General features: G+C 43.4%; 1 pseudogene; it reads right to left on the bottom strand.

Moving 5' to 3' along the window:
- Positions 1-25,277, bottom strand: part of LOC120874071 — a 58,561-nt pseudogene that overhangs the window by 31,069 nt on the left and 2,215 nt on the right.

The raw sequence follows: 25,277 nt of genomic DNA on the forward strand, positions 1-25,277 counted from the left end.
CATTGTTTCCTATGCCTAATCTGCTGTCATTCCCATTTTTTGTTCTGCTGTGTCTGTTTCTCCTTCTGGTTACATTTCTTTGGTTGATTGTTTTAAGCAATGAATTATGATGTGACTTTGTATACTTGTCATACGTCTTGTCCTTGAGTTACTTGAGCTTCTGTGTTTGTGGGTTTAAAGCTTTCATCATATCTGGATATTTTTCAACCAGTAATTATGACGTTTTTTTCCTCTATTCTCCTGTCTCTAACTTCCTGTTGGATTCCATCTACATATATTGTAGTATTCTTATAGTTGTTTCAAAGTTCTGTGATGGACAATTCATTTTTCCCCACATTCTTTCCATTACTATTTTCCATGTCTCTACTTAACATACTCCATATTCTTCAGCTTCATGAATATAAGGATTATTGCTGTAGTAAGCATTTTAATGTCCTTCCTTGCTAATTATGTAATGTACATTTTTAACTGTGCTTTTACTAATTGATTTTTCCATCTTTATGGATATTTTCTTGCTTCTTTGGACATCTGGAATTTTTTTCTTTTTAAATTTATTTATCTTAATTTGAGGATAATTACTTTACAATATGCTGATGGAACTAGGACATCACTGCAAGTGACAGAGGACCAAGATTGCAGGATGTGGCACAAGAGGCATGGTTGGTTGAAACGAGCCAGAAGTGTAAAAGAGGAGGAAACAATTTTTCACTGGTGTATGTGAAGACTCAGCAAATATCATCTGGATTTGTTTGTAGTGATTGAGCGTGTTTTTACCAATTGATTTTCCCCTCATTTGGGATATTTCTTGCTTCTTTGTACATCTGGAATTTTTTTCTTATTAAATTTATATATCTTAGAGGATAATTATTTTACAATATTGTGAAGGAACTAGGACAAATACTTTCACAATTTATATGGAAATTTTAAATTGGATGTTGAATGTGGTCATTTTTACCCTTTGGATGCTGGATGTTTTTTAATTATTATAAATTATTCTTGGCACTCTGCAAACATTGTTAATTTCTTGGAAACAGTTGTACTTTTTGAAGGCTTGCTGTTCAGTTTTTTAAGCTGAGATGAGACCAGACTTTAGACCAGGTTTATTATTCCACACTAGCAAGGCAATATTGTCTTCAAGGTCCTACTGATGTCATGGGAATTATGAATCATTTCCACTCTGGTGGGTAAGGACACAATTAGACTTGGCTCAATTTGAGGCTCAAGGGTTGTTCCCTATAATTCTTACCATTACTATCAACTCTCCACTGAAAACTGGAGGGGTATCACCTGTACCTTCCCACAGTTCTATCTATGTAGCTTTCTCCTGTGAACTCTTAATTATCTAGAGTCTCAAATCTCTATTTTTGGGGAGACTGTTTGTCTCTGCCTAGATACCCCTTCCATGTATGTGTTGGAAACTATTTCTAGAGTTGGAGCAATTGTAGAACTCACCTTGCTGGCTCCCCTCCACCCCAGGAATCCATTTTTGCTGCCAGATGTTTGATGTAAAAAACTACTCTTTCATTTATCTATTTTGGAGTTTTTTGAGACAAGAGGATAAATGTGTCCTTTGTTCCTCTATGTCTACCAAAATGGAGGTCTCCCTGGAATCAGAACTCACCAAATGCCTTGTGAATGCTAGACACTGACTTCTGTGCATGGGTGCAGACTTGATTGGGGATAATTGTTGGGGCCTTGGGAGCCCCACTCTTGCTGGGGAAACATGCCAATTACAAATAGTATTTGCTATGGGGTCTGTTCAATTCAGTTCAATCACTCAGTCCTGTCCAACTCTTTGTAACCCCACGAACTGCAGCACGCCAGGCCTCCCTGTCCTTCACCAACTTAAGAAGCTTGCTCAAACTCATGTCCATCAAGTCAGTGATGCCATCCAACCATCTCATCCTCTGTCATCCTCTTCTCTGCCTGCCTTCAATCTTTCCCAGCAACAGAGTCTTTCCTAATAGTCTGTTCTTTACAACAGTTGGCCAAAGTATTGGAGCTTCAGGTTCAGATTCAGTGTTTACATTGGATATTCAGGATTGATTTCCTGTAGCATTGACTGGATGGATATCCTTGCAGTCCAAATGTCTCTCAAGAGTCTTGTCCAACACCACAGTTCAAAAACATCAATGCTTCATCGCTCACCACTCCTTATGGTGCAGCTGTCACATCCATACATGACAACAGGAAAAATCAGAGCTTTGGTTATACTTAACTCTTTTAGCAAAGTAATGTCATTGCTTTTAAAAATGCTGTCTAGGTTTGTTATAGCTTTCCTTCAAACAAGCAAGCATCTTTAATTTCATGACTGCAGTCATCTTCTGCAGTGATTTTGGAGCCCCCCAAAATGAAGTCATGAAGTCTCTCACTGTTTCCATTGTTTCCCCATCTATTTGCCATGAAGTGATGGGACCAAATGTCATGATATTCATTTTCTGAATGGGGAGTTTGAGCCAGATATTTCACTCTCCTCTTTCACTTTCATCAAGAGGCTCTTTAGTTCCTCTTCACTTTCTGCCATGAGGGTGGTGTCATCTGATTATGTGCAGTTATTGATATTTCTCCCGGATATCTTCATTCCAGTTTTTGCTTCATCCAGTTGGGCATTTCTCATGAGGTACTCTGCATATAAGTTAAGTAATCAGGGTGACAATACACAGCCTTGACATACTCCTTTCCTGATTTGGAACCAGTCTGTTGTTCCATCTTCAGTTCTCGCTGTTGCTTCTTGACCTGCATACAGATTTCTCAGGAGGCAGATAAGATAGTCTGGTATTCCAATCTCTGTAAGTTTTGCACAGTTTGTTGTAACCCACACTGTCAAAGGTTTTTGCAAATTTGATGAAGCAGAGGTAGGTGTTTTTCTGCAATTCTCTTGTTTTTTTCTATGAACTGGCAGATGTTGTCAGTTTGATCTCTGGTTCCTCTGCCTTTTTTCAATCCAGCTTGGACATGTGGAATTTCACAGTACCTGTACTGTTGAAGACTTGCTTGGAGAAATTACTTTGGTAGCATGTGAGATGAGTGCAAATGTGTGGGAGATGTACATTCTCTGAAATCGCCTTTCTTTTGGATTGGAATGAATACGACCTTCCAAATTTGCTAGTATACTGAGTACAGCAGTTTAACAGGATCATCTTTAAAATCTGAAATAGATCAACTGCAATTCCATCACCTCCACTTGCTTTCTCCTAGTGATACTTCTGAAGGCCCACTTGATGTGCATCTCAGGATGTCTAGCTCCAGGTGAGTGATCACACTATTGGGGTTATCTGGGTCATTAATGTCTCTTTTGTACAGTTCTATGTATTCTTTCAACCTCTTCTTAATCATTTCTGTCCTTTATTGTGCCCACCTTTGCATGAAATGTTTCCTCCCTATCTCTAATTTTCTTGAAGAGATCTCTGGTCTTTGCCATTCTGTTGTTTTCCTCTATTTCTTTGCACTGATAACTTAGGAAGGCTTTTTAAAAATCTCTCCTTGCTATTCTTTGGCACTTTGCATTCATATGGGTATGTCTTTCTTTTTTCCTTTCCACCCTGCGTCTGTTCTTCTGTAAGTTATTTGTAAGGCATTCTCAGACAAACTTTTGCATTTCTTCTTCTTAGGGATGGTCTTCATATGGTATGTACAGATCACAAGGTCAAAGATTATGGCATCCCATCCCATTACTTCATGGCAAATACATGGAGAAACAATGAAAACAGTGACAAATTTTCCTGGGCTCCAAAATCACTGGAGATAGTGACTGCAGCTGTGAAAAAAGAGACACTGATACTTGGAAGATAAATCTATGAAAAACTTAGACAGCATACTAAAAAGCAGAGACATTGTTTAAAAGCAAAGGTCTGTATAGTCAAAGCTATGGTTTTGCCAGAAGTTGTGATGGATGTGAGAGTTGGACCATAAAGAAAGCTGAGGACCAAAGCATTGATGCTTTTAAGCTGTGGTATTGGACAAGCCTCTTGAGAGTCCCTTGGACTGCAAGGAGATCCAACCAGTCCACCCTAAAGGAAATAAGTCCTGAATATTCATTTGAAGGGCCAATGCTGAAGCCCAACCTCCAATACTTTGGCCACTGATGGGAAGAACCAACTTATTAGAAAAGACCCTGATGCTGGGAAAGATTAAATGCAGGAGATAAAGGGGAAGACAGAAGATGAAATTGTTGGATGGCATCACCAACTTGATGAACATGAGTTTGAGCAAGCTCTGGAAGTTGGTGATGGACAGGGAAGCCTGGTGTGCTGCACCCCATGACATAGCAAGAAGTTAGCATGATATAGCAATTCTTCTGAACTGATGTACAGATTACAATCAAGAAGCAGGCAGAAGTCTTTGGGGAAGGAGGAAGGAACAGTTCCTGGATAGCTGACAATGATAGATTGGTAGGTCTTTTCAAGCAAGAGAAGTTGTAGGGAAGCAATTCTGTTCCAGGTTCAGAGAATAGTAAGAGAAAGGAAGGGTGGCAGTGCTGGGATTTCCCAGGGCACAATATCCCTGTTCTACTAAACCTTATCAATGCTCAATATTGGTAGGTGATTGGAAACATGAGTTTTGTTTTGGAAGTGGTAGAGCAATATTTAATGCAAAGACTGATGCTGAAGATGAAGTTCCAACATTTATGCCACCTGATGTGAAGAGCCAGCTCATTGGAAGAGACCCTGATGCTGGGAAATATTGTTGTCAGAAGGAGAGGTATCAAAAGGATGAGAAGATGAGATGGTGTCACCAACTCAATGGACATGAGTTAGAGGAAACTCCACAAAATAGTGAAAGACAATGAAGCCTGTTTTCCTGCCGTACATGTAATCACAAAGTGTCAGACATGAGTTAGCAACTAAACAATACCAGTGAGGACACAGGGTCCAGTGAATCCTCTGGCCCTGGTGGGACTAGAGAAATATTTAGGTGGAAGGGGAAGCTTCCCATCCTCTGGTACAGGTCCTTGAATCCAAGGAAAGGAGCACAAAATTTTGAATGTGTTACCAAATATTGTATTCTACAAAAACAAAGCTATCTCCTGCAGAAGTGGGAGCTTTGACTGAGTTTGTTCTCTAGATTTTACTGATGGATGTGGAAGAGATCTGGAGTGGGCTAAGTCTGCAAAAACCAGGTGTCCAGATCCTGCAAGGCCAGGCTCATGGTAAACATTCTGCACTAGGTGGAAAATGAATCCAGAGGAAAATTGTCCCGTCTAGAGTGTACATGCCAATGTATCAGATTGTTGTGGCAGATCACTTCAATATTGTTTTGAGGTAAGCGAGAAATGAACGATGGGTGGTTTGCTTTTGTCAACTCCTCTGGATAGTTAGATGACTAAATGTCTGGTTCCTTAAATGCATGGTTGGAATCATACTTGAGAAAGCAAACTAGATCATGTCACACATATTTTCTGATAAACAGCAGGAATAGACAGGTTTCTAAGGCCACTGTAGGTATTTTCACCATGAGGGGCCAAATGGGGACAGTTTAATTTAACAGGCTGAGATTGGACTGTGCAGGTTGCCATAGTTGTTGCTATGACGAGCAGCCATAACAACTATTGTTTGCCTTGCTGGAGATGTGGGAAACTAAAAAGAGACCTTACAACTCTCCTTGCAGTTGATTTCAGGCTAGAAGTAGTTGGCAAGGAAAGGCTAACTGGTAAGGCTAAGGAAGGGAGTAATCTGAGACAATAATCATTAGCTCTTGTGGGACCCCAGAAAACAAAAGCATTGGCTCAGTCAGACTTCTGTGTTATGGTTCAAAAATAGATGTCATTTGGCTTGAATCAGTATTTAACTCTGGGGATGGCAGGCATAACCTCTAAACAGAAGATTTCCTTCTACCCAGGTGGCAGAATAATTCGTATTTGTTCCAGACTTAGGAGACCAGAAAGCCCTCTCAGGGCCACCTGCTCTTTGCAGGCATGTATGCAATCTAAAGGGTTAAAGTATCATCATGTTGCCCATTTTCCAGATGAGAAATCTGAGGTTAAGGGACTTGATCAAGGTCACACAGCTAAGTATGTGAAATGCCAGAACAAACCCAGAATCAGTTCAGCTCAGTCGCTCAGTTGTGTCCAACTCTTTGAAACCCCATGAATCACAGCATGCCAGGCCTCACGGTCTGTCACCAACTCCCAGAGTTCACTCAGACTCATGTCCATCGAGTCGGTGATGCCATCCAGCCATCTCATCCTCTGTCATCCCGTTCTCCACCTGCCCTAAATCCCTCCCAGCATGAGGGTCTTTTCCAGTGAGTCAACTCTTTGCATGAGGTGGCCAAAGTATTGGAGTTTCAGCTTTAGCATCAGTCCTTCCAATGAACACCCAGGACTTATCTCGTTTAGAATGGACTGGTTGGATATCTTTGCAGTCCCAGGAACTCACAGGAGTCTTCTCCAACACCACAGTTCAAAATCACCAATTCTTTGGTGCTGAGCTTTCTTCACAGTCCAACTCTCACATCCATACATGACCACTGGGAAAATCATAGCCTTGACTAGACGGACCTTTGTTGGCAAAGTGATATCTCTGCTTTTCAATATGCTCTCTAGGTTGGTCATAACTTTTCTTCCAAGGAGTAAGTGTCTTTTAATTTCATGGCTGCAATCACCATCTGCAGTGATTTTGGAGCCCCCCAAAATAAAGTCTGACACTGTTTCCACTGTTTCTCCTTCTATTTCCCATGAAGTGATGGGACCAGATGCCATCATCTTTGTTTTCTGAATATTGATCTTTAAGCCAACTTTTTCACTCTCCTCTTTCATTTACATCAAGAGTCTTTTTAGGTCCTATTCACTTTCTGCCATAAGGGTGGTGTCATCTGCATATCTGAGGTTATTGATATTTCTCCTGGAAATCTTGATTCCATCTTGTGCTTCTTCCAGCGCAGCATATCTCATGATGTACTCTGCATATAAGTTAAATAAACAGGGTGACAATATACACTCTTGACGTACTCCTTTTCCTTTTTGGAACCAGTCTGTTGTTCCTTACCCAGTTCTAACTGCTGTTTCCTGACCTGCATACAGGTTTCTCCAGAGGCAGGTCAGGTGGTATGGTATTCCCATTTCTTTCAGAAATTTCCACAGTTTATTGTGGCCCATACAGTCAAAGGCTTTGTCATAGTCAATAAAAAGAAATAGATATTTTTTATGGAACTCTCTTGCTTTTTCAATGATCCAGCCAATGTTGGCAATTTGATCTCTGAGTCCTCTGCCTTTTCTAAAACCAGCCTGAACATCTGGAAGTTCACAGTTCACGTATTGCTGAAGCCTGGCTTGGAGAATTTTGAGCATTACTTTACTAGCGTGTGATATGTGTGCAATTGTGCGGTAGTTTGAGCATTCTTTGGCATTACCTTTCTTTGGGATTGGAATGAAAACTGACCTTTTCCAGTTCTGTGGCCACTGCTGAGTTTCCAAATTTGCTGGCATATTGAGTTCAGCACTTTGAGAGCATCATCTTTCATGATTTGAAATAACTCAACTGGAATTACATCACCTCCACTAACTTTGTTCGTAGTGATACTTTCTAAGGCCCATTTGACATCACATTCTAGGATGTCTGGCTCTAGGTAAGAGATCACGCCATCGTGTTTATCTATGTCGTGAAGCTCTTTTTCATACAGTTCTTCTTGATTGCAGCCCAAAATTAAAAGACACTTGCCTCCTTGGAAGAAAGAAAAGCTATGAAAAACCTGCACAGTGTGTTAAAAAGCAGAGACTCACTTTGCTACAGAGGTCTGACTTTTCAAGCTATGATTTTTCCAGTAATCATGTACAGATCAGTGATCTGGACCATATGAAAGGGTGAATGCCAAAGAATTGAACTTTTGAAATGTGGTGCTTGAGAAGATTCTTGAGAGTCCCTTATAAAGCAAGGAGATCAAACCAGTCAATCTGAAAGGAAATCAACCTCTGACCCCTGCTGTCTTAGCTGAGGCATGCACTGAGGGGTCCAAGTGGAAAGAACGTATGCTTCCACTGCAAAGGTGCCTTACCATGGCAGCTCCAAGCAAATAGTTTGCAGCTCCATCCCTGGAGGAAGCTCAGAAAGGCTGAAGGCTCTGTGTTACTGGGTCCCCCACTACATGCGTTGCATTCTCCCCAGCAGTTTGGAGACCAAGGAAGGGGCATTCTGGGCCCTGGAGAAGGGATATGGCTCAGGGATCCACTGAGGCCACCACTTACCAAGTGGGACTGAAAAGGACAGGGCAGGCATATGTTGCAGAGAGCGTGACTGGGGTGTGGGAGCAAGAGGGAACCAGCTTTGCATGAAGTATCTCACCTATAATCCCCTGGAGGACATGCCCAGTGATACGATCTTCTGAGATGGGATGAAGAGAGTCTATTTCATTACCTCTTATAATTCCTCTGAATGAGGAGGTGATGGAGTTGGTGGGTCATCACAAACTCTTCCACTCTGCCTAGACCATCCCACAGTCGCCATTCTTGGGGCTGCCTCTCCCCAGCTTCAGTCATGTAGTTCTGGAGGAAATTGATAATCATGTGTGCTGCTGTGTCAGGTCCCATGACCATGTAAAGCCAATCATAGGACCACATGGCCGTGCCAGGATGGCTGATCTAGGACTGTATATGTGAACTGAGGTGGGCCATTCAGGGAACACCCTTGAACTCTAATGGCTCCGAGCTTCTTTCCTTACTAGGAGATGCCTTCAGGATAAAAACCCTAGGACAGGTAGCTTAGACTCCCTCACTAGGTGTAGAAGGCTTAAGGAAGAAAGTTGTCAGGCTAAGACCATCAAAGATGTGGGAAGGGGAATACCGAGGGTGAGAAAGATAGAACTGATGACTTCTGATTTCTTGGGGCAGTCACTGAGATCTTTGCATTTGCTCTGAGTCTTGTGTCCTGGATTCCCAGAATAATTTCAATGAGTCTCCCTTTTCCTTGAAGCCAGTTGGAGTAGGGCTCCTCTCAATTTTGATTCAGACTTGGTTCTAGATTCTACACTCCCAGACACAAACAGAGGCAACCATTTGTTTCAGCACCATTAAGAGTGAAACCCTTTATTCTTTACTGAGAATAGGGTGAGCAGGCCACCAAACACTGTTCACCAGCATCCTGGGTAGCAGTGCCCAAAGTGTGAGTTAATGTGTGTTAGGAGCATCCTTACTGATTCCTGAAGCACTCCAAGCATTTACACTGTGCCAGGCCAATCCTGTCATCTCCTTGATCAAAGACCAAGAAATACAGCCTCAGGAAGACGTCACCTAGGACCCAGTTCTCTGTAGATGAACTCACAGTGTTCTCTTGAAAGGTGGTAAAGCAGTGGCCTCTAGAATCCTGGGGGAGTCAGAGACACACACCAGTCAGCATGAGCCCTTACTGGTGACTCTTCCCAATATCCAGACTCAACACAATATTTTCTATGATTTCCTTCTTTTGGTAAATATCAAGGGGTTTTCTCAGAAGCAGGGTATATGAGAGTTCATCCAAAACCAGAGAGGGTCAAGATATGAGGTGCCATGAGCAAGCTTGTGGGGTAGGCGAGGACTGGGAGTTGGGGAAACAGAGGAATGAAAAACAACAAAGTCCTACTGTAGGGCATAAGGAACTATATTCAATATTAAGTGATAAATCCCATGAAAAAGAATATATATATATATAATTTATGTTTATAACTGAGTCACATTGCTGTGCAGCAAACTTAATGCAACATTGAAAATTAGCCACACTTCAGTATAATTTTTTCGAAAAGAACAAGTGTTTCCATAGCTCTCCTCACTCCCTGTTTTTTTTTCCTTCTGATTCCTGCTCCTTGTTGTCTCTGAAGAGAATGCTGGTTTTCCTCTTGCATCGCACAATCCATACTTTATTAAAAATTTTTATTTTGTATTGGAGTATAGCTGATTAACAGTATTCTGAGTTTCAGGAGGACAATCAAAGGACTCAACTGTATGTATCCGGGTATCCTGGTCCCAAAGATGTCCCTCCCATGCAGGCTGTCATATAAAAACTGAGTGGAGTTCCCTGTGCTACACAGCAACTCGTTGTTGGTTATTCATCTTAAATAGAGCAGTGCTCACAACACTTTATTGAAGACTTAACTCTGGAACCTGCAAAGCCTCCTTTAGCCCACACTCACTCTCTTTGGCCACTCCAGGCTTGGTTGGGTAAAGTACTCTTATCCCCCATCCCCACTGGTCAGTCCATAGACCTCATCACTCCTAGTAAGTCCCCAGTGCTCCAGTGCAGAGCACCTTGGGATGCCACTTGCATGGAATCTAGTGCAGTCTTGCCTAGAACCAAGCAACCCTCCATATGTCTCAATGAGTTTGTCTTTTTAGAATTCCTGATATTCCCTCTCTTCCTCAAAGCCTTCTTTGAGTCCATCAGCCTGCTCTGAACTCATGCTGGGAGCTGACATGAAGCCTCCACCCAGTGCCGGGGCTGAGCAGTCACAGTGAACCCTTTATTCACATCGGCATCCATCCTCCCCACAGAGGGGTCGGGTACCCCAACTCACAAAGGAGGCACCTGGCTGGAGCAAGGGGAAGATGTAGCTGAGAACTAGGCTGACCATGTAATTTATCATCCAAATCAGGAAAACTTTGAGAAGAGAAGGGAGACTGTTAACTTATGCTGGGACATCACACTGGGACTGTCCCCAGCCATTCTCCTTGTAAATGGCATATTTCAGTGACTGCTAGTGCTGAGTTTCATGTTCATGCACCTAAGGGTTCAGATTGAATTGAAGCTCTTTGATGACTGACGACCTTAGTGTTCCCCTCTCCTTGACTCCCACCATGCCATATGGTGTGGCCTCTCTGCATTTATTTCAGGAAGATCAGTGTCCCACACAGCCCTTTACTCTCAAGTGATTGGTTCTGTGGGAGGCACTGGCCCAGCCACAGGGCCCAGCAGCATCTGTAATGGTTTGACATGGCCTCCAGAGGGCGCAGCCTCCCAGCAGCAGCCCAAGGGTTCCTGCAAGCTCCAGTTTGAGAACCAACCCTCAGTATTGTCCCCTCACCTTGATAATGTAGCCTCAAGCTGGCAGTGGGTAGTTGATGCCATTGATGGTGAAGATAATATAGGGCAGAGTATTGACCTTAGAACATGAAACGTAGTGCTATTAGAGAGAAAGGGTGAGAGATTGGCCCTGGTTATCCTTGTTGTGTGTGGAGACTTGGAGTGACCCTGGGGCATGACCCTTTACCTTGGAACCCCGTGGCGTGGCGCTGATGAGATTCTGTATGTTATCAGCCATTGTTCTTAGGCCTTCGATGCATGTTGCCCTGGTGTCAACTATGGCCTTTGCTGCCTCCAGAACAGGCAATAACCTTTCTTTTCATGGTGATGCTGAGAGAGAAAGGAAGAAAGTGGGCATCAAGGTCACTGTGAGTCTCCCCAGACTTGTCCCCTTCCCGACTGTCTCCTAAATAGACTTTTGTCTCTTGCCCTCTTTTCCTTTGCTCTCGACACAGCACCTTTCTTAACATCCTCGAATGCATTACTTGAATACACCAGGATCTTTTGTACCTTGACACGAGCTGGTCTTCCTTCCTAGAAGGCTCCACTCCACTTTGTTTTTGGGAAGTCTCTCCCCCGGTGTTTATCAGTCTCCTGTCTTGGTCACTCTCTGTAGACCCTTCCTCATGTCCACTGCTGCTGCTAACTCACTTCAGTCATGTCCGATTCTGTGTGAACTCATAAAGGGCAGCCCACCAGGTTCCGCTGTCCCTGGGATTGTCCAGGCAAGAGTACTGGAATGGGTTGCCAGTGCCTTTTCTTCTTCACGTCTAGCATGTACCAAAGTCACAATTCACTATGTGGGCAAGTCACTTCATGTACATCTGCCTTCTTAGATGTGAGGGCGAATTTTATTCTCCTTGACCCACTAAAGTGCCTGGCACACAGTAGATGCCCAATGCTTTTCTGTTCAATGAGTGAATGAGACTGAGAAAACAATAAGAAACCTCCAGAGAGCTGTATCTGATGAGGAACAAATAACGGGTCACACACAGAGTGAAGATGGAGATTCGCAGGGGCAGCAGATTCTCACAGTGGTGGGAGAGAGGGGCTCCTCTGGGAGAGGGTGTCTCCCAGCACTGCTCCTACAACTAGCTCAGACCCTGAGACCCTGGCCAGGAAATACATGACTAGCCCACAGAAACTCCAAAGGACAGGTCAGCTTTTGTCTGAGGGTATGACACAGAATCCTATCAATTATGCCTCTTGTCCTCAGGTCACTCCTGGATCCCACCTTCCTGATTCTCTGTAATAGCCCCTGTCCCACTGTGTGCCCAAGAACTTGGCGTGTCTTTTTTTTAGTTGCTTTCACGCCTTAAGACTGCAGCCAACCTCTCTTCACTGCTGCGTAGCTGCTCCCTAAGAAGACCAGTTTTCCCCATTTTCTCAGGACTGTCCCTGTTTTTAAACAGACATTTATCTGTACTGAGAACTTCCTATGTCCTAGGTAGCCCTGGACAGTTGGTCATCTTATCATAACTCTGTTCAGGCTGGAGAAATTCTCCCTGATCCTCGGCTTACCACACTTTGGAGTCCTCTAATCATGCTCCCCAGCTCAAAGGGCAGTGGGTGCAGCATTCTCCCAGCTGCAAAGAACTCTCTGGTGCCTTTTAGGACACTGGTCAGAGCCATGCTCAGAAGGCCTGGGGATTAATAACGCATGGGTTGTTTGTGTATCTATGTGCTTGTGTCTTTGTTTGTATGTGTGTTTGCATGTGTCTCTGTGTGTGCTTGTGTTTCTCTGACTAGCTATGCATGTTTTTATGTGTTAATGTGTATGTTTATATGTGTCTGCTTGTGTGTTTCCACGTGTTTGTCTGTCTCTGTCATTGAAGGTGGTGTATGTCTGTGTGACTGTGTGTCTGAGAATGCATTTGTGTGTGTTTGCCTGAGTCCACGTACAGTAGTGGGAGCATCACTTTGGCTGACCCTTAAACGGAGAGTCTTGCCGGTCCATGCATACAATCTAGTCACCCTCTTGGATCAATGGTACCCAGTTGAGCTCTCCCTTGTAGCAGCGGTGGTCCACCCCACCAAACATCACCACACTGCCCTCCCACTTGTCTCTGTACAGAGAAGTGAGTGGGGAATCTTTGGAGGACAGTAACAACAGCACTGTCTGAGAGCTGTGCTTGTCCACCCATCAAGGCCCTAAAGGTCCCCATGTACATATGCAGAAATAGTGTCTAAGAGAGATAGAGATCCACACTGAGGTCTGTTACTGTCTCATGAGTGGCACAGAGGAGGTTAGAAGCTGAATCACTTGTCTGAGCTCCACCTACTACGTCTTCTGAAGATGCCCTGGACCTTAAGCGACCTGAATGCTCAGACACCATCAGAGGACATGGTGCAGAAGTATTTTGCTTTCCCATTGTCCATCTTGTCATTTTTCAGGAAAACCAAAGCCTGGGATTTCTAATGGTGTGGGTTCATGCCGGGAGCCAGCATAAGGAACTCCACCTTTGGCAAAGGTCATGAGGAAGGAGGCTCGGCATATGCAAAGGCAGGATCGAGCCTCAGGAAACCCCATGTTCCCGAGCATCTACCCCCAAAACCAGAGTCTATTGTATGCTCTCACCTATACCTCTGACTTTACAGGGGGCTCTCCCCCATCACCATTTCTCTTGGAGAAGGAGTTAACTTGCAGCTCTAGTTAATAAAAATTCTTGGGTGTGACAAGAGTGTTTCAACTTAAAAACTCTTCTAAAGGTTTTCTAGCCTACCTGAACAGGTTCATCCGGCCACATGTGATTGTTTACAGCCTCCCAACTGTGAGAGGCACACGACGCTTTAAACTTCCTAAATACAGACTCTTTTGAGAAGTTAGAAAATTATTAGTATAGTATAGTACATTGATTAGAAATTATATTGGTGAAGGGTTTTTCATTTGTTGAGCCAATATTTGCTGCTAAATCTCCATATTCCCTGCCCTTATAATGAATATAACTAGCATATAGGAGAAAGAAGTATTAACCTTTAAGATTAATCATGTTAAACCTTAGGCTAAGTAAATTCCTTTCTTGATTGTAACCCAATAAACCCTCACCCTATAGGAATGCAACTTTATTTGGAGGGTGGTGTGTGGTTTACTAAAAAATCACCCCTAGAAAAAATAAGTTTTCTGGTTGACTGACCATTATCAGAAAGTGCTGTAAAATGTCAGCAGGCCTCATGGCCAGAAGATGATGTAAACCCCCTAAGACCTTTGTATAATTTTATATGAAGCACCTGATTGTGACAAGGGTCAGGTCTGCTGACCCCCACGTGACTCTGTATTCATCCCTATGTATAACAAAAAGTATATAAGCAAATCTGAAAAATAAAGAACTGGGATCAGTTTCTGGAAAGACTGATTCCCCCATGTCATTCTTTCTTGCTCCCCGTTTTTCTGGCTGAATTCCCATCTGGTACGTAAGTACTCACCAAGCCTGCTAATTTTGCCTGGGCTTCTAAGATCGGACCAGGGAGGCCTCAGTGCCTCCTCTCCTTCGGGAGAATGGAAAGACGCCTGTGGCCTACGTAGGTGGTGATTGGTATTCCACGTAAACCAAGTTATTCAGCCTCTTTTTCTCCACTAATTTTCCTACTACACTATCCGTTTCTAACCTCTCTCTATCTGTAATTAAATAAGTTTTTTCCTAGGATGCCTGCTCCATCTCCCTTTTGAATTACCCTGGATCCACCTGGGCTGGACCCAGAGGTTCGTGTCACCCAGAGTTGGCTCCACTGGCCTGTGACCTACAATGTCCAAAGGGCCCCACACTCAGAAGGGACCCCACCTCTGCTCTCCCTGACTTCAAATGCCTAATATTTCTTGAATGAGGAGTCCCACGCTTTTGTGTCCCACACTTTCATTTTTCACTGACTTCAAAAATGGGGTAGCTGTTCCTGGGCTCTGTTTAAATGCTAATGAGGAAGGAAAGATATCCACGATCCTTCTCCTTCCATCCTTATCAAACTCATAAGCAAATCATATTGCTTTTTCCTCCAACTTATTTCCTGTTGCCTTCCATTAGCCTCCCTCATAACTAACCAAGGTAGACTAAGTTACTGGTCTTGAGCCCAGGAGTAGGGTTGTGTTCCAATAAAATTTTATTTATAAAAGCCAGTGGTGAAGCCAGGTAGGGCCCTGGGGCCATAGTTATCCTTGGTTATATTACTCTTAGGATACTGCTTTATCAAGTGTTCTATAATTTTTGTGCAACTGAAAGCATCTTACATTCGGAGAAAGGAATTGTCCATCTCAGACTTACTTGCTCAAGTAGAAGGCAAAAACAGGCTCAGAAATAGCACCTTCATTCTTCAGCTTGTCAAAGATGGGGATGGCCCCAGAGAAGGATATGTTGGGATAGTTCAAGCCCAAGACACCATCAAATCGTCTGTCCTCAAACTCGTATTCCGCCACACTTAGACCGAACGGCTGGTCAGTACTTACAAGCTCCCCAATCTGTGGGAGAGAAGAGTGTTCCAACGTACAGTTACATGAACTGTGGCTAGGACTGGGTTGGGTTGCATTGCCATTAGATCTTCAGAGAAGAATTGAGGCTGTGCTCTGTCTTTGGTTGCCCACAGACGGTTAGAGCAAGGTGGAAGGGGAATTTGGGTTCCATTTGAGAGAGAGTGTGAATTTTAAAATATTTGCCCCTCTGAAAAACACCACCTGAATGAGTCAGATTGGCCTCGTGGCTTCTGTCCAGGTGGGGCAACCAGGAGTCAGGCCAGGTCGCAGTGGTGCCACCTTATGGACAAAACAATTGGGAGCAAGATAGCCTTCTCTTTGGCATCACTGTGACTTAATGACAGGAATGGACTGTATTCTTTGTAATATACTGCAGATTCTGCATCTGTCCAAGAAGACAAGCCAAAAATACAATCTTGCTTGCAGGGTTCTATGAAATTACTGCCTGGGGAATTCATTTTTGGGGATATGTGTATATTTTTGTGAGTATGTATGAGAGAGAAAGAGAGAGAGGGGAAATACTCAAGTATTTTGGGGGAGTCAGGCCATAGGTTTATTAGACTCTCAAGGGTCCTCTAGAGTGAGAACTCATTTATCAGGCCCCTTGACTTCTCAGGCCTCCAGTTTCTGACTCTGGATACCTGAAGCTCTTGACTGCCCCCAGGGTCCCCAGATTAGTTTTATCCTGTCCCCAAACACCCCACAGCAACTTCAGTCCACAAAAGCCAGCCTAATTCCACCCTTTGCCACATGTATGCTCTCAGCAATGCCCTTGCTGTCTGGATCTCAGTTTCCTCATATGTCTCATGAGCTAATCGGAGTAACTGCTTTGTGGGGTTGTTGCAAAATTAAACCAGTTATCACCTGAAAATGGCTGATATAGTCTGTGAATATAAAAGTGGATGCTTTTTTCCTGTCTTCTTGCTCCCAGCAAAGTTAATCTTGAACTGCTCATGGGCAAAGGAGCTGCAAGTCTACACCTCAAGCCACTCCCTGGGTTAGCTAATCCATTTGCTCATGTGTCAGTGCAGGCACTACCTCCCCAGGGACAGGATCCTGTGGGTAAGATGGTCAATGTCTATGTCAGTTAGGCCTGGAAGGGTCCTGCCAATTGGTCCTGCATCTGTTTTTCAAGCAGGGGTTACTCCATAGCCAGTCCTGACCCAGCTTCTCTTTACACGTTACCCAAAATGTTGTCATAAGCAAGATATCCCTTCATGCTCCCAGATCCATAGGTGATCCTGAAGGTCTTTTGTGTAGGCTGGAAGGTGGAGGACTTGTAATGTCTGAATCTAAATTGTGTAGCTGCAGACCCAAGAGATGAGTGTCATCAGGTTCCAAGGGTGGAAACAAGGTGGCAGGGCAAGTGAAGGATGGTCCGGGTACGGGGTATCTGTACTCACAACAGGCTGGTCGGGTCAAAAGAGGGAGGGCACACACAAGTCAGATGAGCCTGTGTCAAAGATAACCTGCAATTCCTGAGGGGGTTCCAGTGGTGATGTTACCCACGTAGAGCATCTACATGGAGAAGGAGGGAGTGGGTTAGTGCAGAACTGGTTACCGTCTGTTCCCACACTGATGTCTTCCTCTGGGTTCATATATCTCTTGAGATCACTTTCCAACCACTGTGAAGCTCACAGCCTTTGATCACAGAGGTGCTTGCATTTGATTTTTTTTTCCCAGTGCTACATTATATGCAGGATATTGATTCTATGACCAGGCGTTGAAATGGTACCTCCTGCACTGGAAGCACAGAGGCATAACCACTGGACCTCCAGGAACATTGGACACCCAGGGAAGTCCTGGTGCCTTCATTTGGGAAATTTTGTAGTCTTTTCAAACGCAGCCTTAGCACCCCCTTCTCCAGGAGGTCCTTCTTGATCAACCCCAGGCACTAACTCTAAACTCAGACCACATTCGAGCAACACCACATAAGTGACACTTTCATTTGACATGTATTTACTGTTTGCCTATCTCTCAGGCTGACACGGGCATTCTTGAAGACAAATAAGCCCCTTTCTAATCTAAAAACAGTAAGCATTGTGTTAGATTCTTATGGCCTTACACAGAATACGGGCTCAGTAACTTTTTCCTGTTGTGGTTCTTGCATCTGTGGAAACTGAATTCCTCTACCTGGTTGCTTTGCAGTTGGTTCTACCTTCTGACAAGAGATGGTTCATTCTTCATCTGTAACTAGTTGACTCCCTTAGTTCAGAAGGAGCTGCTGCTGCTGCTAAGTCGCTTCAGTCATGTCCGATTCTGTGCAACCCCATAAACAGCAACCCACCATGCTCCACTGTCCCTGGAATTCTCCAGGTAAGAACACTTGAGTGGGTTGCCATTTCCTTCTCCAATTCAGGAAAGCGAAAAGTGAAAGTGAAGTCACTCAGTCGTGTCCGACTCTTAGCGACCCCTTGGACTACAGCCTACCAGGCCTCTCCGTTTTGGGGTTTTTCCAGGCAAGAGTACTGTAGTGGGTCGTCATTGCCTTCTGCTCAGAAGGAACAATCTCCCTCAAACTAATGACACATCTTTGACACAGAAATGGATGTTTCCCTGCCACCTGGTAATTTCTGGGTCCAGTCACCAAAACCAACAGTTGAAGATGAGACTGTCTTCTCCTCTGTGTGGGGCCCCTTTTGCCCAGTGTTTCTGCCTCCTGCAGGAGCCCCAACCCCAACATATCACGTGGCATCTCCAGATGAGCCCCAGTGCTAGGCTAGAGCGTCAGGTGGCACTGTGGATTAGCATCCTCCCAAAACACTCACATCCATGATGTTCCTCAGGGGGTGAATACCTTAGAGATATTCTTTCACTGAACATTTGAGAAAGAAAACAAAAAGATGCTACAATTAGCTGTCAGTGTTAAGGTATAACTGTCTTACTAAAGGCACTGTGTACTTTCTACTCATTTTTATGAGTCCCCTTATTATAAGAATTTTATGCATATTCCATGGCAAAGACGTAGTTTTGAATAAAGACTCTGTTCTGTAATGTTGGGTAAGCCATATGACCATGTGTGGTCTCAGTCTTCCCTTTGGTATAATGGTGGAATGTAATGATTCAAACACTTCAAATAGGATATCTTTGGGATAAGTGAAGTGATGGATATAAAGTGCCTGATAAATAGGAAGTCTCAACAATGACAACCACTAGCCTTGCTGTTGCCACGCCACTGTACCCTTCTCACAGAAGCTCAGGGAATGAGGTAGAAGGGGGATTCTTATCCTCTTTTACAAGGGAGGAATTTGAAATACAAGAGGCTTGTGAATTGGCTGTGGTCACACTGCTTGTCAGATATAAAACAGTGTATAAATAGCTCTCCCCATCTTTCTCCAAGTTGAAAGAGAAGGAAAGTTAAAAGAATCCAGGAGATAGGGCACAAGTTCAGGAAATGTAGAAAATTAAAAGAAAAGTTAAAAGAAAACACCACAGAGAGAAATACACTCACAGAGACTTCCAAAGGGATGGAGAGACAAACAATAGTGATACAGAGATGCAGACATAGAGATATACACACGGAAGTAGAGAGGGAACAAAGAACATGCTAAATAAAACCTAGAAAAGTGCTATTCCCCAGGACCACACCTACTTCTGATTGACTGTGCACTGAATATTTGCAAGGAGTTCCAATTTCAATAGGTCATGACATGACTGGACCCCAGAGTTATGCAACTATGCAAATCTACACCAAGACCTTGGGTCCCACAGTTCCTATAGCAAGGTATTTATCAATATTTAAGGGCTGAACTTTAAAATTGTGAGGGAAATATTCCATTTCATTCTAAACCTGTGAGTAGAAGAATAATCAGATGAAAAGAAAAATCACAGAAAGGAAGATGATGTGGCTTACAGTCTCCACACTTACATGACTCTGTAATCTGAGGCCACCAGGTCGAGGAGCACAAGCCACTTCATGCTTCTTTCCTGGCTCCAAGTACTCAGGGAAGTTCAGGTTCTTAGCATGTAGTGGTGATCGGGAGCCCTAGTGATATATATGCTCTGACATGCCCTAGTGTAGCCCTTAGGCCAATAATAGGTCTGAAAAAAACACAAAGGTCTCGATAAAATCTTTAACTTCACAGTGTCCTTGCCGAGTGGATTTTGAAGCTTCACAGAATACAGACAATTGAACTGTAATCTCTTCCTTGAAGGTTGACTGGAAAATCATACTGATCTGCATGGACATTTCAGAAGATGGAGAACCTTGCCTAGTTGGAGAAAATCCTGCTAAGAATATCATAAAAATGGATATTAAGGGCTAAGCTCGACATTCGTGGTTTCATGTCATCTTCCTAGCCACTTCATGAGATATGCATTGCTGTCTTCATTGGCGAGGAGATTCCTAGGAGGATAAGTTGTCAAATGGCAAAATGAAAACTTCAGGGACAGCCCAGGGACATACAACTGGCTTTAGGTAGTGGGTTAATGGGAGACATCAAGGGTGCCTATGATGCCAGACTGCATCAAAGATTTAGGACAGAGCAGTACTTCAATTGCATGGTTTCAATATTGGAAGAAATGTCATATGCATCCACAAGATATTTTATAGCATCTAACAAATGTACAAGGAAGAACTGTGTGCTAGGTTCTGGGTTAAAGGCTTCAAAGTAAAAGTTGATGAAGACAAAAGTAGTCTTTATCTTAAGAGAGGTAGCAGTCTAGTTCTCACAAAATCATGGCCCCCGGAGGCAGGAGATATGATACTAGGACTAGGTTGCCATGTTGAACCCTGGCCCACACAGGCCTTACCACTGGAAGCAGCCTTTCCTCCACTTCACCCATGCTGGATAGCAGGCCACTTGGCCATGTTTTCAAGAGAATTGGAAGTTTGGATATTTATCTACAATCTACTGATTTTAATGTTAACAACTAATTGTTTCCCCTAAAAACAGTGGGAAGAATCTCCACAGCAATGTGCTGGAATCAGCCTTCAGTCTCTGCAGGTTTTTATTTCTCACCAAGTGTTGGGAGTCCAGTGGGGACAGAGAGGAATTTAATTCATTTCTGTTGATTTAAAAAGAGACTGAATGCATACTGAACATGTGTGTTTCCTTTCTATTTATAAAGAAAGATCACCAGGGACATACAAGCCAACAAAATTTTACTGCTGAAGATAAATGGATATATTTCTGATATAATTTCCCCATAGGGTTTATGTTATGAAAAATTTTGTCTGCCAAACCAAACGTACAAAAAATAATTTTGAAATGTCTTCCCAATCAAAGAAGACAAAACTACTGTGGCAGCCAAAGTAATGGCAATCGTGTTTAATGACTCAGCCAACCCTCCAGTGCATATTCCTGCATGAGATTTATCCATGCCTGTCCTTTGAATACAACAGGAGCCTCTCCTTTTGCCAGGTGTGTTTAGATGGGGCACTGTGACATAATCCTCATTTTTGCATGTTGTTTAAATTCAGTTTTGGTGGTTAAATCCCAACAGGGGGAATGTGACATCACTGACAAATAACACACATATGTGCCCTTTGAACTATGGTGTTGGAGAAGACTCTTGAGAGTCCCTTGGACTGCAAGGAGATCAGGCAGTCCATCCTAAAAAAAAATCAGTCCTGAATATTCACTGGAAAGACTGATGCTGAAGCTGAAGCTCCAATTATTTGCTGACCTGATAGGTACAACTGACTCATTGGAAAAGACCCTGAAGTTAGGAAAGATTGAAGTCAGGAAGAGAAGGGGAAGACAGAATGAGATGGTTGGATGGAATCACCAAGTCGATGGACATGGGCTTGAGTAAGCTCCGAGAGTTGGTGTTGGATAGGGAAGCCTGGCATGCTGCAGTCCATGGTGTTGCAAAGAGACGGACACCACTGAAAGGACAGAACTGAACTGAGCAAATGAGAGCAAAGAGACTGATAAATCTAATTGCAGCAGGTTGGTGACTAGCTGCCCATAAGAACACATTACTTAAGTAGCTTTAAAATTCAGAATTATGACTATATTCAGAGTCGAATATCTTCTAAGGAAAAATAAAAATACTGCCCATCCAAAACAAAACCAAACAAAATCAAAAGAAATCAGGAAAGAAATCTGAAACTTTATTCAACAACTAATTGTTCCTCATAACTTCTGTAATTGTGACAGAATCATATGCATGTTAACAGGTAAAAGCAAGGCAATAATTAATGTTCTGAAGTAAGCCTTTCAGTGGCTAGAAAAAGAGGTTCACAGGTAATGGAAAAAAGTTTAATTCAAACCCTGCTGTCTTAAATCTAGAACTGAAATCATAAGTTTGTACCAACTATTTATATTACTTTTTACTTTATTTTTAAAGGAAAATGTGTACTTTCTACTCTGACCAATGTAAAGCCTACAATCAATGACAACTTGATAACAGTGACTATTCTGAGGTCTAGCATGTATCTTCTAAATACATTTCCCATCCAACAATGCATGGATTCTTAAAGAGACGGCTGAATTCAGGACTGTGTAAAGAAATGCACAAAATGATCTTGGGAATCGTGAAGGACCAGAAAGCTAAGGCACTTTGAAGCCAAATGGGGACTGGACAGAAAGTTTAAGAATCCAAATGAAAAGATCAAACATCTACCAGTTTGTTGGGCAGAATGATGTTTCTGCTTCTCAACACACTGTTTATGTTTCTCATAGCTTTCCTGCCAAGAAGCAAACGTCCTCTGATTTCATGGCTGCAGGCACCATCCACAGTGGTTTTGGAAGCTAAGATGAAGAAATCTGTCAGTGCTTCCATGTTTTCTCCTTCTATTTACCATGAAGGATGGGGCTGGATCCCATGATCTTAGTTTTTTAATATTGAATTTTAAGCTGGCCAAGTGTGTCCAAATGTTAATAGGCAACAACTTATTTGACTCTGTGATAGATTGCTAGGGCACCAACTCACCATTCTGAGTGCTGATAAAGGAAAATAATCATCAATATTTATGTTATTTTGTTTCTATTAAGCATAGGTTATGTAACTACAAACAGTCCCAGGAAAACAAGCTAGACTGTCGATTCTGGGAGTGATGAGAGTGATTGGGAGTGCTATAATACAGATGAAGCCTCACTCACTGGCCTGCAGCTCACCTCCTTCTGTAGAGGTCTGGTTCCTAATAGACCAAGGACTGGTACTGGTCGTGACCCACTGTGCTGGTATTGTGGACTCCTGCTCTAAACCCAATAGTGGGACATTCTGTAAGACAATCCACCCTGCTTCCACCCAGTTTCTGAACAAATGAATGGCATTAAAATTGAGAGAGGAACAGTTATTTCATCTTAAAGGAGAACAACCAAGTGTAAAATATGACTACATTCTTCCAATAAACTGTGAAAACTGCTTTTTGAGCATCAGGGAAATTTGTACATGGACTGGATATTAGATGTTAATTTTATTGAGAACAAAGTGCATTTTTTTTAACATCCCATTATTTTACCCCAAATACTCATTATGTACATTTTGTGAATTGTTCGTCTAGTCCCTAAAATACTTCAGGAAAAATGAATAAGAAGTAAAAGAGAGAATGAAATGAGTGTCTGTCTTGTTTTAAAAACAGAACTGCATAGCTGCTATGGATTGAATTGTGTCCACTCTTTACTCCCAATGTGATGGTATTAGGAAGTAAGGCGTTTGGAAGGTACCCAGGTTGACATGGGTTTTTGATGGTGGTTCCTCATGATGGGATTATCCTCTCCCTATTTTTCTCTCTTATTCTCCCTCTTCCTCTTTCCCGTCAACCACCACATGCGAGAAGATAGCAAGAAGAGAAAGACTGATGCATGTCAAAAATGTCTCCACTGGGAACTTAATTGGCCACCACCTTGATGTTGCATAGTCTCCAGTCAATGACAACCGGTGGGACTAAGAGGTTAGTTTTGTACTTATTCACGCCAAAATGATAAAATATAGACTTTATGACACTCTTCTTTATTATATTTGCTATGTTTGAAATCATTTTGTAGTAAGTTTATAGAAAGTCCATTTTGAAATTTCTGTCTTAGAGGTACCCTGAGGAGTACAAGATAGCAGATTCAGGAAGGTCCCCAGTGAATGAGTGGTTGGAGGACCACATGCTCCTTACTCCAACTCATCTCTTCTCATCTGAAAATCGTCCCCCACACCTGACAAACTTACCACCCCCACCCCCATTATCTGCATTTCCATTACCCTGCTAAGCTGAGTCATCTAGCTGGAGATGTTAGTGATTCAGAACAGGGTCTAGAAGCAGAAGGAATGCAGGCATTTTTAGAAACAATGAACTAGGCACACCCATCCTTGGTTTTCCCTTCTTTCGTGCCATCTGCATGTGAGGGATCGGGCCTGGGTAGAGAGGAAGCCACAAGTTGGACTGCATGGATATTTGCAAGAGAAGGGAGGAGGAATTCAGAACCCAAGAACCAGGAGGTGGGCAACTTGCACAGGACACAGGAGGGAAGGAAGAAGCACTGGGAAAAGAATAGTGCACCTGAGGGCCAGACCTACCTGAGTCTTCCAGTTAATCTTGGAGGTCACATCCTTCCTGCTGGAATTCCTGCTCCAGATGTGGAAGGGAGAGAGCTGTACTCACTCCTACTGAGTCACAGGGAGAGGTACAGCCTCACCCAGGAGCCCTTGGATTCCACTCTAACTGTGGGTATCATCCCAAGCCAGAGACCAAATGGCAGGTCATCCAAAAGATGACCTACTTTAAATAGTATTTAAAATACTACAAAATTTGTCTAAGAGTCCTGGCATATCGAGTTCTCCGAGTTTTTTATCAGAGATGATTCATCAGCCTAATTTGGGTTTCTGCTGAAGAATCTACAAACGTCCGCATGGGTAACTTCTGACTTTTAGGTACCTGATCTCATCCCACAGAACCTAAATGATGGTAAGTTCCAGGAGGCAAGGCCTCTAAGGTCGTCGGTGTCACAGCAGCTGTGTGCCAAGTGGTCTACCACTCCCAGTTTTGATCCCAGGACCCATAAACATCACCAGACAGTTACAGCCCCCTGCCCACCAGAGGCAGCCTCAGCATCCTCAGTAACAGGCACCTTTGAGCCTCTTGCCCGCTGATTGGCACTGAGCTTCAGCCTGGAACAAGTGTTCTGGAGCAAGTCCAGTCTCCCTCATCCAAGAGGTGGGAAACTGAACCCTGGGTTGTATGACCCACTCTAAAGCTGCAGGTACGTTAGTGAAGACTTGGGACCCAGGGACTCTGGTTCTCAGACTAGGAGACTTCCAAGAAGGGAAAGATGAGAGAAAACTCCACTGCATCCACTGTTGGGCAGCTCTCAGATATCTGTAGGCACCAGAATGGAAATCCTTTCCCGTTGCCCCTCAAGTCTGGTTCTGAATTTGTCACCAGACCTACCTTCTTGTAGCAGCAGGAAAGCAATACTGCATGCTGTTTCTTCTGGGTTCCAGGCACAGTGGGGAGTCCCAGCTGTAGTGACCCTAGGAGGCCGTCATGCAGGTGGTGACTGACTCACTCCCAACTCAGAATCCCCAGAGCTCCCTATCCTCATTCAGACAACACAGACCTTTGGGTGAATGGATAACATGAACCTGGATTCACAGTGAGAAGCTTTCTCTTCTCAGCCTTCTGGCAACTTAGATAAATGTCTTATGTTTCCTCAGGGAACCCCTGGCTGAGGGAGGCTGAGGTCTGAGACTAGCCTGGATGCAGGGGAATATATTCTCTCTTTGATGCTCCAAATAGACCTTGGAGATTCAAAGGCCTTGAGAGAACTGCCATCACTCTTATGATTTTTAGGGACTTTGCTTTATAAATCTGGTTGGAGAAAAAGGACAGAAACTCAGGATAAGGCTGGGCATCTCTGGGTCCCAGCTGATTGTGAGTTGAGTTCCAGCCACCA

This window comes from Oryx dammah, unplaced genomic scaffold, assembly GCF_014754425.2.
Source record: "Oryx dammah isolate SB20612 unplaced genomic scaffold, SCBI_Odam_1.1 HiC_scaffold_15, whole genome shotgun sequence".
NCBI lineage: Eukaryota > Metazoa > Chordata > Mammalia > Artiodactyla > Bovidae > Oryx > Oryx dammah.